Source organism: Nannospalax galili, unplaced genomic scaffold (genome assembly GCF_000622305.1).
Source record: "Nannospalax galili isolate Female #2095 unplaced genomic scaffold, S.galili_v1.0 scaffold29, whole genome shotgun sequence".
Taxonomy (NCBI): domain Eukaryota; kingdom Metazoa; phylum Chordata; class Mammalia; order Rodentia; family Spalacidae; genus Nannospalax; species Nannospalax galili.
In genome coordinates this window covers 421,065-435,000 of record NW_008360305.1, presented here as the reverse complement: position 1 = coordinate 435,000, position 13,936 = coordinate 421,065, and the positions used below count along the sequence as shown (strand labels likewise).

General features: G+C 40.5%; 1 long non-coding RNA gene across 1 annotated transcript in view; it reads right to left on the bottom strand.

Annotated features, from left to right (window-relative positions):
- Nucleotides 1–224: 224 nt before the first annotated feature.
- Nucleotides 225–13,936, bottom strand: part of LOC115068661 — a 58,509-nt gene continuing 44,797 nt past the window's right edge. The window contains exons 2-3 of the long non-coding RNA XR_003847988.1: nt 6,408–6,525; nt 225–327 (exon numbers count right to left, since the gene is read on the bottom strand). This is a non-coding gene — a long non-coding RNA (uncharacterized LOC115068661). The remainder of the gene's footprint in view (nt 328–6,407; nt 6,526–13,936) is intronic.

Here is a 13,936-nt window from a genome sequence, read left to right as displayed (position 1 = left end):
CTAGAATGAACTCTGGTGGATTAAGAGGTCCTGTTGAGTATTTGTTAAATGCATGATGACTGTATAAAACTATTTACAACTGCCATAAACCATTGCTCATGATACGGAGAAAGAAAGTTGGAAATGCATATTTTTTCCAGGTCGGTGACTCATGAATAAAAATGTTAGTATTGGTTGAGTGCGTTACTCCTAAGAATCTGGCCAGTGTTACCTGTTTTCTAGTACTTTCCTCAACTTCTTCTAGCATCATCCATCTCTCGTCTTCTGCACTCCTGCTTCCTGATACTTGCCCTGATTGGAGCTCTTATCATGATGTCCATCTCTCGCCTAGAAGTAAGCAGCAAGACAGGAGTGAGCAGGGTGAACTTGAGAACTAGAGTGAACGAAGGCGGAGTGGATAAGGTGACACAAGACAGGCGAAAGTCTGATCTTGAAGGCCAAATTTTGTAAGATGAATTAAGCAATTTGTATTTCATCCTACAGCAATGGGTGGTCATTAAAGGATTTTAAACTAAGGTTAGACATGATCACTGCTGCATTGCCAGGGGATATGTCTGCCTGGCTTATAAGGAATGGAGCAGGAAATAAGAGTAGCTTCAGGGAGACACTGCAGTGCTCTTATCCGAAAATGATTATGACCCAATTAAAGGAAACCCTAGGTATGCCCTTCTCCCTGCATCTCCTGGATTTCTCAGTTAATGATGCCTGGGATGTCTAGGTTAGGGTTCAGGTCTGTGTGTATAAAAGAGAGCAAGATATTCTGTAGCCTTGTAATGGACATATCACAAAGAAGGAGAATGTACAATGGGATTAATTAATCTAGATTCTATTTAGATCTTCCCAGGCTGCCTTTTAAAAAATAAAACTCTGGGGTTGAAGAGACACCTTCTCAGTTAAGAGCTCTGGCTGGCTGCTCTCTCGGAGCACCTGGATTCAGATCCAGCACACATATGGCAGCTAACCACCTGTAGACTCCAGCTGCAGGGGATTCAACACCCTCTTCTGGCCTCTACAGGCATGGTACAACACAGGCACACTTACATACATGCAGGCAAAATACTCATACACTTAAAATCAAAATTAAAACGTTTTAAATAAAATAGATGAAAGACGTAAATAAACATTTCTCAAATGAAGGCAGACAAATGGATAATATGTGCAAACTTGCACATTTATCATTAGAAAAATGCAACTCAAGAACAGTGAGATAGCATTTCAATCTGATTATAACAGTGGGAAAATTGGAGATTTAAATGGGAGGAGGGAGGGAGAGTTAAACTAGGAACCTTGGGGATAAAGGGAAAGAAGGAGCTCAAGAGAAGTAGGACCATAGGAAACTGGTATTATCAAGGGAGAAACGGGGAAATGGGAACACTTTAAATGGGGAAACCATGGCAGAAGGGTTAGACAGGGAGAGAGATAGGGGAGATTAATAGTGTCTAGCTAATTTTTAAAAATCAGATGGAATCATATTAGTCCAAAAACCTACTAACAAATTACACATAACAATATCTCTACATGAGTCCACATGTGTAGCAAAAGACTACATATCAAGAAACAGTGCTAAACAGGAGAAACTTTCCATGAGTTGTTGACCAGAGTGGTCTAAGAGACTCCCAAAATTATTCAGGCTCTTGCCACAGCCCTTGATGGACTCCCAGAACTTGAAGGTAAAACCCTACTGCTGAAGACAGGACATACTTTGGACACAGGATTTGGAGCAATAGAGATGAAAGTGACCTGAAACCACTTCCCCTGAAGGCGGCTCTTATGTCTCTGGAGAGCACTATCAAGGTGCCAAGGGAAAACATCAATGGATGGTTCAACCCTGCACAGCATATGGCATGGGTGCAGTAGTGGCACTTTTAACTTGGGGCAATCAACAGCTACCTAATTGGAATAAAAGCCCACTCAAAGGGAGGAAACTCAAGTGTGGTACTGTAAATGTAACCAAATACACATGGCTAGAGAGATCATAGATCTTAGAGAAAACCCCAAGACTATCACACCTCTAGACTAATGTAATTTCTTACTATGTGCAAAATGTTTATCCTTATATTTACAGACAAATATCCCAGCCACCACTCATCAAAGAAGCTTATTTTGCACCAGTCAGAGAGTGTTACCAAGTACCCCAACTGGTCACACACAGACATTGTCTACGAATTGTCCAGGCCTCGTTGACACATCTCCAATGCAACCTCTACACCTAAGATGCGTGGAACATAGAACAGGGGTAAAGAAGAGGACACTGATGAATCTCTCAATTCTAATGAAGCTCCTCATGCAACAAAAGGCCAGGAACACACGGGGCCACAAGGGGTCAAAACATACAGATTAAGAGTCTACAGAATGCTGGTCCTTGGACAGGACTCTTATATTAAACTTCACCCACCCAAGGCTCAGGGACCATCACGGAAGAGGGGGTGGAAAGAAAGACTGTAAGACCCAGGAAGGAGGTGCATGGCCATATAGAAACAGAGTCCTACAAGCTCCTGGGACTCTTCTCAGATGATTCTATGGCAATGGTGTCAGCATACACAAGTCCTATGCGAACTCAGGCAGACAAAAACCCAGCATAGAATGGGAAGATGAACCGCAGACCCCAATCTTAGCTGAAGAAATATTGGCAAGCAATTACTGCTAGGTGAAGAACTGATCTTTCTAAAACAAGGGCTCTAGGTGGCTTTTTAAACCTCAGTGGATGAACTTGCACTGGGGAATGACTGGGGGCACTGACTTAACACAGTGGGCCTTAACACAAATGACAGGATAAATGGGTTCCAGTTGGGGGGCTATGGAAGGGTGTCAGTGGGGACAGGGTATATAAAGATGATTAAGATTGTTTGAGATATTCTGTATGAAATACACAAAAATTCAACAAAAACAAATTTAAAAAAATTTGGAGATAACCAGTGTGAACAAGGATGTGCAGAAAGGAAACCCTTGCACTTTTGTAGGAGTGTAAACTGGTGGAGCCATTATGGAAAACAATTTGAAGGTTCCTTGAATACTCCACAGAGAGATTACTGTATGACACAGATTTCTCACTACTGCATTTGTATCTAAAGAAAGGGAAGCAGGCGTATCAAAGTGATGGCAACACTCCCATCTGCATTTCAACACTATGCACATTTGCCAAGACATAGATCGGTGCACGTGAACACCGGTGGTCAGCAAAGTTTGGACAATGGGTACAAGGATAAAGTTAGGCTGAGGGAATAAGTTCTGGTGTTTTTTTTTTTCTTTTTGGCAGAGTAAGGTAACTACAGTTAATGACAATGTACTGTATATTTCAAAATGGTCAGAAGACAGAGACTTCAAAGGTTGTTTCTACAAAGAAATGATAAATTCACAGTTGATGAATATCAAGTTATCCTGACTTGATCATTTAACAATTCATAAATGTATCAAAACATTAAAATGAAACTACAAATATTACAGTTACTAGTGTCAATCAAAAATAAACTCAAATATTTTAAAAAGAATCTTTACTCCAAGGAAAGAAAGGAGTAATGACTAACGTGTGAATCATACATTAATAATGTTTAACGGAAAGATGATCCAGAGTGGAATCACAGGGTGGTGCTTTGGAGCTCCTCAGAGCAGTGCTGCCTTCTGACCTCTTCATGCCTAGTCCAAGCAGAGGGTCTCAGAGGTCTCTCCCTCCCTCCTAAGGTATTGATTAACACTGAAAATACATTACTTTAAAATATTTTATTTGTTATTTTATTTTATTTAGCTTTTAATTTTATTTATTATTTTTATTTTATGTGTATGCATGTATTGCTTGCATGTAGGTAAGTGCACTCATGTCATGGAATGCCCACAGAGGTCAGAAGAGGCAGTCGGGTCTCCTAGTACTGGAGTTACGGACAGTTATTTGCTGCCATGTGGGTGCTGGGATTCAAACCCGGGTCTTCTGCAAGAACAACCAGTGTTCTTAACCACTGAGTCATCTCTCCAGCCTCTTGTTATTTTATTTTATGTGTATGAGTATATTGCCTGCATGTACGTAAGTGCACCCATTTTGTGCAATGCCCGTGGAGGTCAGAAGAGGGAATCAGATCCCTGAGAATTGAAATTATGGATGATTGTTAAATGTCATATAGGTGTGGAACCAAACCCAGGTCCTCTGTAAGAGCAGATGGTACTCTTATCCACTGAGTCATCTCTCCAACCCCACTGAAGATATTTAAAAGGGTTTTTTTTTCTAACGATTCTTGCTACAAGAAATAATCATGTTCAATCTCTTCAACCTTTAGTTATCTATTCACTAATATATCTGATGGTCAAACTTAACTCTAAGTTTGATATAGTCTGTTTCTAGTCCATGAATCACAAGTTAAAATATTTAAAATTAGAAAGTTTCCAAAAATTTGGAGATTTTAAATTGTGTACACACACACACACCCCAGACACACACACACACACACACACACACACACACACACACCCCAGACACACACACACACACACACATACACACACACAGAGTATTTGCATTAGAGGTAAACGACATTGGAAAATAAAAGAAGGATCAGCTACCTGGGACAGTCAAGGACTAATTCACGGAGGAAGGGACCATGCTTCCTCAGAATTATATATTATTAAACAACCTAACCATATTCTAATGAATTGATGGACTTGGCTAGCCAAGTAAAGGTGGTATAATATCAACACTCCCCCCCCAATGTAAAAACATTGATTCCATCCTAATAATTTTAGTCCTCTGCTCTTTAAGCATCTAGATTTCATATAGGAGGGGAGTAATTTGAAAATATAAATTATGTTCTGACATAGACTTTCATTTTATTTTAAAACAGTGTGCCCGCAAGTGCACTATATAATATATATGTGATATGTGTGTGTGTTCATAAACATATATGATGCATATGTATTAGCAATGTTAAAGAAAAGGACAAGGAATCAAAGGGAGTGGGGAGGTCATGGAAGGGACGGCAAAGACAATATTCATGCTGTATTCACAAACTTCCATATTTTAAAAAATACATCTAAGTTCTATGATAAATGAAAACTGTTTTATTACTGTTTAAAATTCAAGTTCAGTTTCATCTAACAAAGGCCCCTAATAAACAGCTTTTCTGATGTCCTCAAAGCCTGTTAACATTTGAAAGTGTGGATAAGTGCCATCAAGAAGGGACCTCTTACAAGTCTGCCCCTCTCTCCTGTGCAGAAACAAACCAGTGGCTACCACAGCAGGCCACGTAGGTCATGGGGAGCCATTTATCATTCTCTCCATGCCTCCTGCAACTGAACACTGCTTACTCCCAGAACTGACCTGAACTTGCCTAGCAACAGGATGTAGTTGCTAATGGTAACCATTCCATGGGGAGATATTTGTTCTTAGTATTTGGCACTTTTGCCTTTACAGAAAAATAACAGATTGATAAGCTTTATGAGTGTGAGTGGTAATGTCTGAATATCTACACCTATTTCATTCTTTCGCCACCTGTGCAGATATAATGTGGGAATTTCCTTGATAGAATACTCTACACTGTTGAGGACTGGCCTCACACCAGCTGTATCTACACCGTTTTTGTTTGTACCCAAAAGAGGTGTTCTAAGTGTTCTATGAAGTGTCAATAAGCCATAGACAGATACCTGCTTGCCCACATGGACCACACTTATGATTTCTTATGTTTGTCCAGTACGAGTTTTGTAGAACTTGAACTATAAATTATTTTCTGAATGATAATAATTTTGAGATTATAACATTCATTGGAAAATATATTACAAAGTTCTCTCCTTTTAAAAAAATATTTTTATTTTATGTGTATGAGTATTTTTTCTACATGTATGTAAGTACACAATATGCATGCCATTCCCATGGAGGTCAGAAAAGGGCATCAGAGTCCCTGGAACTGGAATTTCGGATAGCTGTTAGCTACCATGTGGGTACAAAGAACTAAACCCAGGCCCTCTACAAGAACAGCAAGTGCTTTTAACCACTGAGCCATTTCTCCAGCCCCACGAAGCTGGCTCTTAGGGATATTTACTCTGGTCATCAAATCACTGAACCAAGGTTAAAACATCTTCAGTTTGAACCAATATATGCTTTTGATCAGGATTTCTCAAGTTTAGCACAAATACCATTTCATTCTCTCTCTATCCCAGGCTGACGTCAAACCCTGTATATATCCAAGGAAAACCTTGCATCCCTGATCGTTCCATCTCCTAAATGCTAGCGTATGTACAACTATAGATATGTACAACTGTGTTCAACTTATGAAGTGCTGGGGAGCAGACTTGGGGCTTCCCGGGTGCTAGGTCAGTGCTCTACCAATTGAGCGACATCTCAGCCCCAGGCTGGTAGTCCTTGGTTGTAGTGGCCTGGCTGTCCTCACGTTGGAGGGTGCCTAGCAGCATCTCCACTTTCCACTCACCAGATTCACGCAGCCCGTCTCCAAGTTGTGACAACCAAAGATGTCTTCTGGTATTGCCACACGTCTGGGCAACCTAGAGGGCAAAACTTTCCTCAGCTGAGATCTTCTTCATAACAATCTGCATAAAGATAAAAATTTTAAACTCAAAGTCATTAGCCAAGCAAAGAAGTATTAGAGCCAACTGAAAGATGAATGAGAAACTTGAAATTTTTAAATCTAAGAAAATAAACAATGATACCAAAACCTAACAAAAACTCTACAGTCGGATGCCAGAAGGTCAGCTCTGTATAACCACATGCCAGTATGTGGTTAAGAGCACACACTGCTCTTGCCACAGGACCAAAGTTCAGTTACCAGTACCTACACATAGGAGTCATCATCCCCCATACACAACTGCCTTTAATTCCAGCACCAGGGACTCCAGTGCCCTCCTCTGCCCTGCAATGGCACCTCACTCACATGCGTACCCCCCCCAACCACACGTACATACACACACAATTACAAATATAAATAAAATCTTTCAGAAATTGTTTAAATTTTAAAAAAGAATCTATAGTGTCTATAAAATTTTAAGGATGATCAATACATGTGAACCATACCTAGAATCGTTGATATAAAAAAATATTTAGACAAATTCATATTTCAGTAGCTCATGTGGAATCAGTTTTATACCCTGTCTTAACTTTATTTTGTGACTCCAGCCATAATGATTTCTAGTAAGTCTTATTATTGACTATAATCTGTGGTAATTTAGATTTATTTTCTGACCAGAGGTTATATATGGTTAATAACGCAGAGAAATTGCAGTACCCTCAAATGATAAAGTGTGCTGTTTCCATAAATTCTTGATGTTGGTGGTCATGTTGTGTTTATGTAAGAAAATATCTTGGTTTGTAAGAAAGATGCACCAAAGGACTGGGATGATGGAGTGCCATATTGGCAACTCATTCATTATTCACTCAGGAAAAATGTACTACAATTGGAACTTCTCTGTAATAACATGACTTTTAATATTACAAAAGTATAAAAGTTCTACTGAATACAGAAACCAAAATGGTAAAAATATACGATGATATAAATGTTAAGGTAATTCCACTAAATGGCTAGCTTCAATGGAACATGAGTTGAAAGTCATTAGCAGGAACATCTTGACACATTTGCATCCCATTGATAAGTTCAGTAATTATCAACGATAATTTCCTTTTAATGACACACGAAAGAAGCCAATGGAAGTGAAGAGAGAATTTCGAGACACATGAAGGCATATTACGTGTCATGGTAGTATACAGTAAGTGGTGGTCAACGAAAACACAGCAAATCAGGGAAGAGCCGGTCTAAAGCCTGGGTTGGTGAACAGAACGGGCTGCATAGAGGACAGCTTCCCTAGAAGTAAGCCAGGAAAAGACTCTGGAGCTTCAGTAAGCAAAGCCACACACATTTCATCAGTAGTCGTTTGCTGATCAGTATGACACACCAAAGTGACCGGAAGAGCTATCACCATAAACTACAAACCTTAGATATTCAGCGTCTTCTGTTACTCATTAACAGGGTCGCAGTGAGTATGGATAGAACAATTCTAGTGGAGCCATAGCACTGGGCAAGCAAGATATTGAAGAAATGCCACACAAAGACCACTCTTTGAAGTCCTCAGGCTGTGAAAAGAGAGAGAACATGTATAGCACTTGCCACGGAAAATAAGTAACTTTGTAGACAAGAAGCTGGGATGAGTTGATCAGAGTTAACAGAAAAGAGGTCTTGATGAGACTCAAATTCTAGAAGAATCAAGGAGTAATCAAGCTGAAAGGAGAGAAACAAGAGTTCTTGGTTTGAGAGATGAAGAAGTTCTGCGTGAAGAAATGACTCCATAGGATTCTATCTCAAGTCAGTGGGTGGAGCTCGGTATGGTGCGACTCCATTTATAGGTAAATGAAACTGAACGTGGTTGCCTCTCCAGTCATGTGTCACAGTTCTGAAGATGTTCATGCCTGAATTAGGTAAAGGAAAACCCGTGATAGCAATTTCACATTTCACACGAACCCTGTACCTTTCAGGGTGTTTCAGATGTAATGTGCTTTTATGCGAATTTTCTCACTTCTGAAGAGGCCACTAATTCGATGTTGTTGACGTTTATTAAACTCATTCGGCTCAACTGGCAGGTTCTCACCTCCATTACCAGTGCTAGTACCACCAGGAATTTACAGACAGACCCTGGGAAAGTCCTTGGTCTTACAGTAAACAGGAAATCAGTGTTTAAAGATATAAACCCGTTTCTTCATTTCTGGAAAGTATTACATATTCATAGCTAACGTCTATACCCCTACTTTCAAATGGACATTTCCAGTTGCCTGTGGACTTCCTTTCACATTTGTTTGGGAGAGTCACAGTCAAAAGACTGCGAAGTCTACGGCATAACTTGCTAACCTGGTGATCCTTGAGAGGGGGCTGTTTCAAAGAGATTGCTTTTGAAATAGGAATTTTGTAATGCTGCTGACTCGTGTGTTTTAAAATTTTGTAGCTGTGCCCTTTGGCAAAGAATGTATTCAATGTCTTTTTATTGATATAAATAATAAATATGATGAGTCAGTGGGCTTTGCATTAAATAAATTTGGCATTTCAACTTGAACATATACCTCAAGTTCAAGCTAACAAATCAAACATGAAGGGAGATTTAAATAAAAACATAGAAAAAAAATTTTAAATATCTAATGATGACCTTTTGAATATTTGAGAGATTCTTAAATACCACACTTATAATCAGTCTCTATCTGAACACTCTTCAGTGAAGTTGGTATTCTGTCATTATTGGGGAAGTCACTTCTGGAATTACTTGGAATCAGGCTTGTTCTGTATGTCCTAATATTTATCAGTATAGAATGTGTTCCCTGGAAATCTTCTGTCAGCACTTCAAGACCCAGCAGTTCTGTGAACCTGGTTCTCTTTCCTCTGATGCGCTTGCTCAGTATGGCTGCTAGGTGTGCCTATCAGGGATGTTGGAGTGCATGGACGTACCATGGACATGGTAAAGAGAATGCAAGGAGACCCTGACCTGCGCAAAGAACTCCGGATATGAGAGAAGCCAGGCTGTACTTGCTTCCTCCCACAGGAGCTAGCAGCCTTCCTCTTTTGCTCCTTGTGTTATTTAAGTCGACCCACCGGTAAGGAGGAGGCACATCTTAATATTCTACTCAGAACTTGTTTTACAATAAGTGTTCAGTAAATGCTAAATTACAATAGTGATACATAGCACCTGTAATTCCAAAATGAGAGCCTGAAATCATTGTTCTGAGTCTCCATACCAATACCACGGGCTTTTGATGCTTTTTCCCTTTGTGACATTGTGTCTTCTGTTGACTGTTCTTCGTTATACTGTACAAAAGCAGCTGCTCCTAGCTAACCATGCTAACCGCATGTGGCATGAATCAAGGGGCACTATTGGAGACTGAGAAACTGCATGTATGTGCACACATGTATGTGCACACATGCCAACACAAGAAACAACAGAAGTCACTACCCTCTACAACCAAGAAGCTTGGATGCACACTATGATCTAGGATCATCACTACACCAAAAGTGCCACCTGACTAATCATGACTAGCATAGCATGCTAGGAACGGAAGATCATATGCTCTTTCAAAGCCCATTCTGGTCACTGACAGTGACTGTCAAACCATTGCAGGTTTTGTATAGTGATCAACAGTTGCTTGAAATGGCTGGATTGAAATAGATTTCTAATGCCTCTTTTCTCACTTAAACTTGTTCATTTTCTTTTGTAAGAAATGATGTCTTCCGACTCAAGTATGTGGTTTATTTAGCAATAGGATCTTTACCATCATGATCTGGTGTGTAAACAAGAGCAATGGCAACAGCCTATAATATTTCGAGGAGTGCTATGGGACCCCACTGGCTAGCAATTTGAAAAGAGTTACCCTATGTCTGACACTGGACTTTTTACTTCCTTTTTAATTTATATTTAATAGCCTATGGTAACTGGGAGAGGCATTGTCCCCCCTCCTTCTGTTATAGAGTAATTCCATTTAAACATTTTTAATATATGCATATGTATATATTTTAGAAAGCTTTCACAGTAGTAGGTTTTCTTGTAGGTTTTTCAAGGGTCTTCAGTGTTAATGACCCCTCTCCATACTGGCTCCTCTATGCTGCCCCACTGTTTGCCACCCCTGCTCTAGAAACTTCACTAGCTTCTGTGGTGCTAGAAGGTATAATGCACACTACTGGGAGAGAAAGGATAATCAACAGTCTTATCCAGCTGTGAACCCTGGGAATTATAGTAACAGCTGGCCCAATAAAATAGGCACACTGGGACAATCGTGACACTAATGTTATGGTAGTGACCAACCATTTTCTGATTGGATTTAAGGTCTACTCTTCAAGACAGAAGTTATGTCTGGCACCATGAACTGAGCCAAGGTGGCTGGGTAAGCTGTAGGCCTTAGGAGGAAAACGACTGCTTTTATTCTGATAAATGGACATATTATTAAAGTACCTATCTTTATACCCATAGTGTAACGCCTCTCTCGACCATCATCAGAGTAGCTCTTTTCTACAGTACATGGTGATTGATACAGAAACCCACAACTGGGAAACAATAGAGAGTCAGAGACAGTGGAGTGCTCAGGTCTACATGAGAGATCTATATCAAACAGTCTCCTCCCAAGGCCTAGATATCATTGAGGAAGTGGGTAAAGAAAGATTGAGAGAGCCAGAGGTAATGGATGACCACAGCACAACAGTGCTGTCTGGACGTGTCAGGGCCATTGCCTGTTAGGACTCACAGCAGCTCTGACTGTATACATAAGACGGGCACAATATCAAGCCAGACAAAATCCCAGCATGGGTGTGTGTATGGGGGGTTCAAGAAGTACCCCCTAACCCAGGCGCTGTTGGTAACTGATGGCTGCTGGGAGAGGGAGAGTCAGTTTTCTTCAAAGACACAGGCATTAAGAGGTCATCATGCTCCCATAGATGATCTCACACACATGGACGCACTGGCAAAGTGGACTCTATGGGTTTGAAGTAGAATGCACGTAGAGTTGAGAGGTATAAGCTGTGGGGAGGAGAGGGAAGGAAGTGGAGGGGGGTAATGGGGGTGGGAGAGATATAAACAATAAAAATAAAGTATAAAAAAATGAAATAATATCTTCTCATTCAAAATGCTGACACCTGAGACAGAGCAGTTTGGCTTCAAGTTAAACTATTGTCAATTAGAAACTCATTACAGAGCCAGAGGGAATCTTTAAAAAAATGAAGATATTAATAGATGTTCCTTAATTAGATGTGAGAAAGGAAAATGCATTAATTGTGGGGAACTATGCAGGAGTCCAGGGATCTGGGGAGAGGAGGAAACGTGGGATGAAACTTGGGTAGAGGTAGAAATAGTCAGAAAACAGGGTAAGCAGAAGACAAGACTTTGGGGGGGTATTTCTTTTTCTGTTTTACCAGATGTGTTTAAAGTGACTTTGTGTTTGAAAGAATAGAATTTACCCCAGAAGGTTTTCTAGAGGGCAAAACATTGTCTTTGTTTATGTTAAATGTGGTAGAAATAGATAAATGTTCTAATTTATATTTTTAATTGACTCTTTACAATGGGAAATTTGAATTCCAGAAGACTGGGGTGACCCTGTCAACAGTACAGGTCCCCCAGAAGCTGTGCCTAAGCCAGAGGACAGGGCACAGAGGTGGGTTTGGCACCAAGTCCACAAGGAATGGGAGCACTGTGTAATTATAAAGACAGCGTGGAGGAAGGGGTTGCTGAAGGCCAAGTGCCTCTATCCAAATGCTTTAGATATAATGATTTCCTTAAATTCTCCCTAAGTCATTGAGGAAAGAGACTATAATTATTCTTATCTTACAGTGGAGGAAATTGAGACAGAGAAATTAAGCATCTTGCCCAAGGTCACACTGAGAAAGTTATAGTACTAGAATTTAACATTCATTTGGGTTCCAGGGTTCTAGAAGAAACTGAGCACATAGAGGAAAATCACATTTTAGATGCTTAAACATAATTCTATTTGCTGGACTGAATCCAATGGCCTCATATTTGTAGAACTTGAACATCCCTCACTAACCTTCTGGATGAAATCCTAATTCCCAGGAGGCACACTGTACCCTTGCTGTCCAGCCAGAACCTCTATTTGCAGCCTCAATTCAGACTGTCTCCCCCAAAAGCCTCTTGGCCATTTCCATTATTTTCAATTTTTTTATTCTATTCATTAAAATATTTTATTAATTCTTTGAGAGTTCCATATAACATATCTTGATCATATTCAGACCCCTTCCTTATCTCCCCTCCCACCCACTACCTTCCCACCAATTCCATGTCCACTACTATTATTTTTTAAGGACCATCGAGCCAAATTCGTGTTCCCCAAATGCTCCTGAGGAGGTATCAATCCCCCAGAGCTGGACAACTCACCAGGCATCACACCCTTAAAGAAAAAGGACTCTCCCTCTCCCTACAGTTGCTAATAGATCCTCAGCTAGGGCTGGGGCTTCTGGGCCACCTCTGCCACCCATGCTGGGTTTTTGTCTGGCTTGCACTTGCACAGGTCTTGTGCATGCTGTCACAAGCACTGTGGGTTCATATGTGTTTGTATCCCATGGTGTCCGGACAATACTGTTTCCATATAGTCCTCTATGGCCTCCGGCTCTTACAATCTCAGGCCATTTTATTTTTTCAACAGGTGACATTTCCCCCGTGCATTGCCCTCTGTTCTGCACATCCTGATCACTTGTCTATCTTCATCACCATTCTCTTTATTTCTTGTCCATTTGACAGTTACCCATCTAAATTTGATCCTGACCTTACCTGCAAAGCAGGCTTCTGTGACTTCTCCAGGCACATTTAATGATCCTTGCCTGCACAATTCCACATCTATACTTACACATCTTGGAGAAGTTACTACATTGTCTCATTATTCTTTTAAGTATTTTACCCTGTCAGTTGAATATAGGCTTCTAAGATAAACATTGCAGCTTGTTTATGCTTGTATGCTTAAAATCCTATGAACTACATTTGGGGTGATTGAGTAAATGCTAGTGGAATCCTTTTCTTGAACTCTTCACTCCCATAAGGTCTTGATCCAAATGCCAACTCATCAGTGAGTTCCTCTATGAGCACTTCTTTCTCTTACCATCTGTAGCGGGTTGGCTAAATAGTCCCGTTCCTCCCATCAACCCAATAGTTTGAAATTCCTTTCCCAGGTTTCAGGTTCAAAGGCCTGCGGCATCTTTCTCATGTGGTGCTGGAGCATGTGCTGGGAGACTCTGTCAGCTTCAACAGTGAGGAAATCACAGCAGTTCTGTGAAGGGCTCCTACAGAGGAACCACCAAGAGCGCCAAAGTGGCATCTAGGTGAGGAAGGTCACCTCCACTGATACCATGCAGACAGGGCATGTTGTCCAACCAAGTGACAGTTACTGAGCAGAGGAAATGGCTATGGTTGCTTTAATCCACTGAGTATGTGTTCTTTGTCATATAAGAAATCTGCAACATCTCCTAACACATTATCT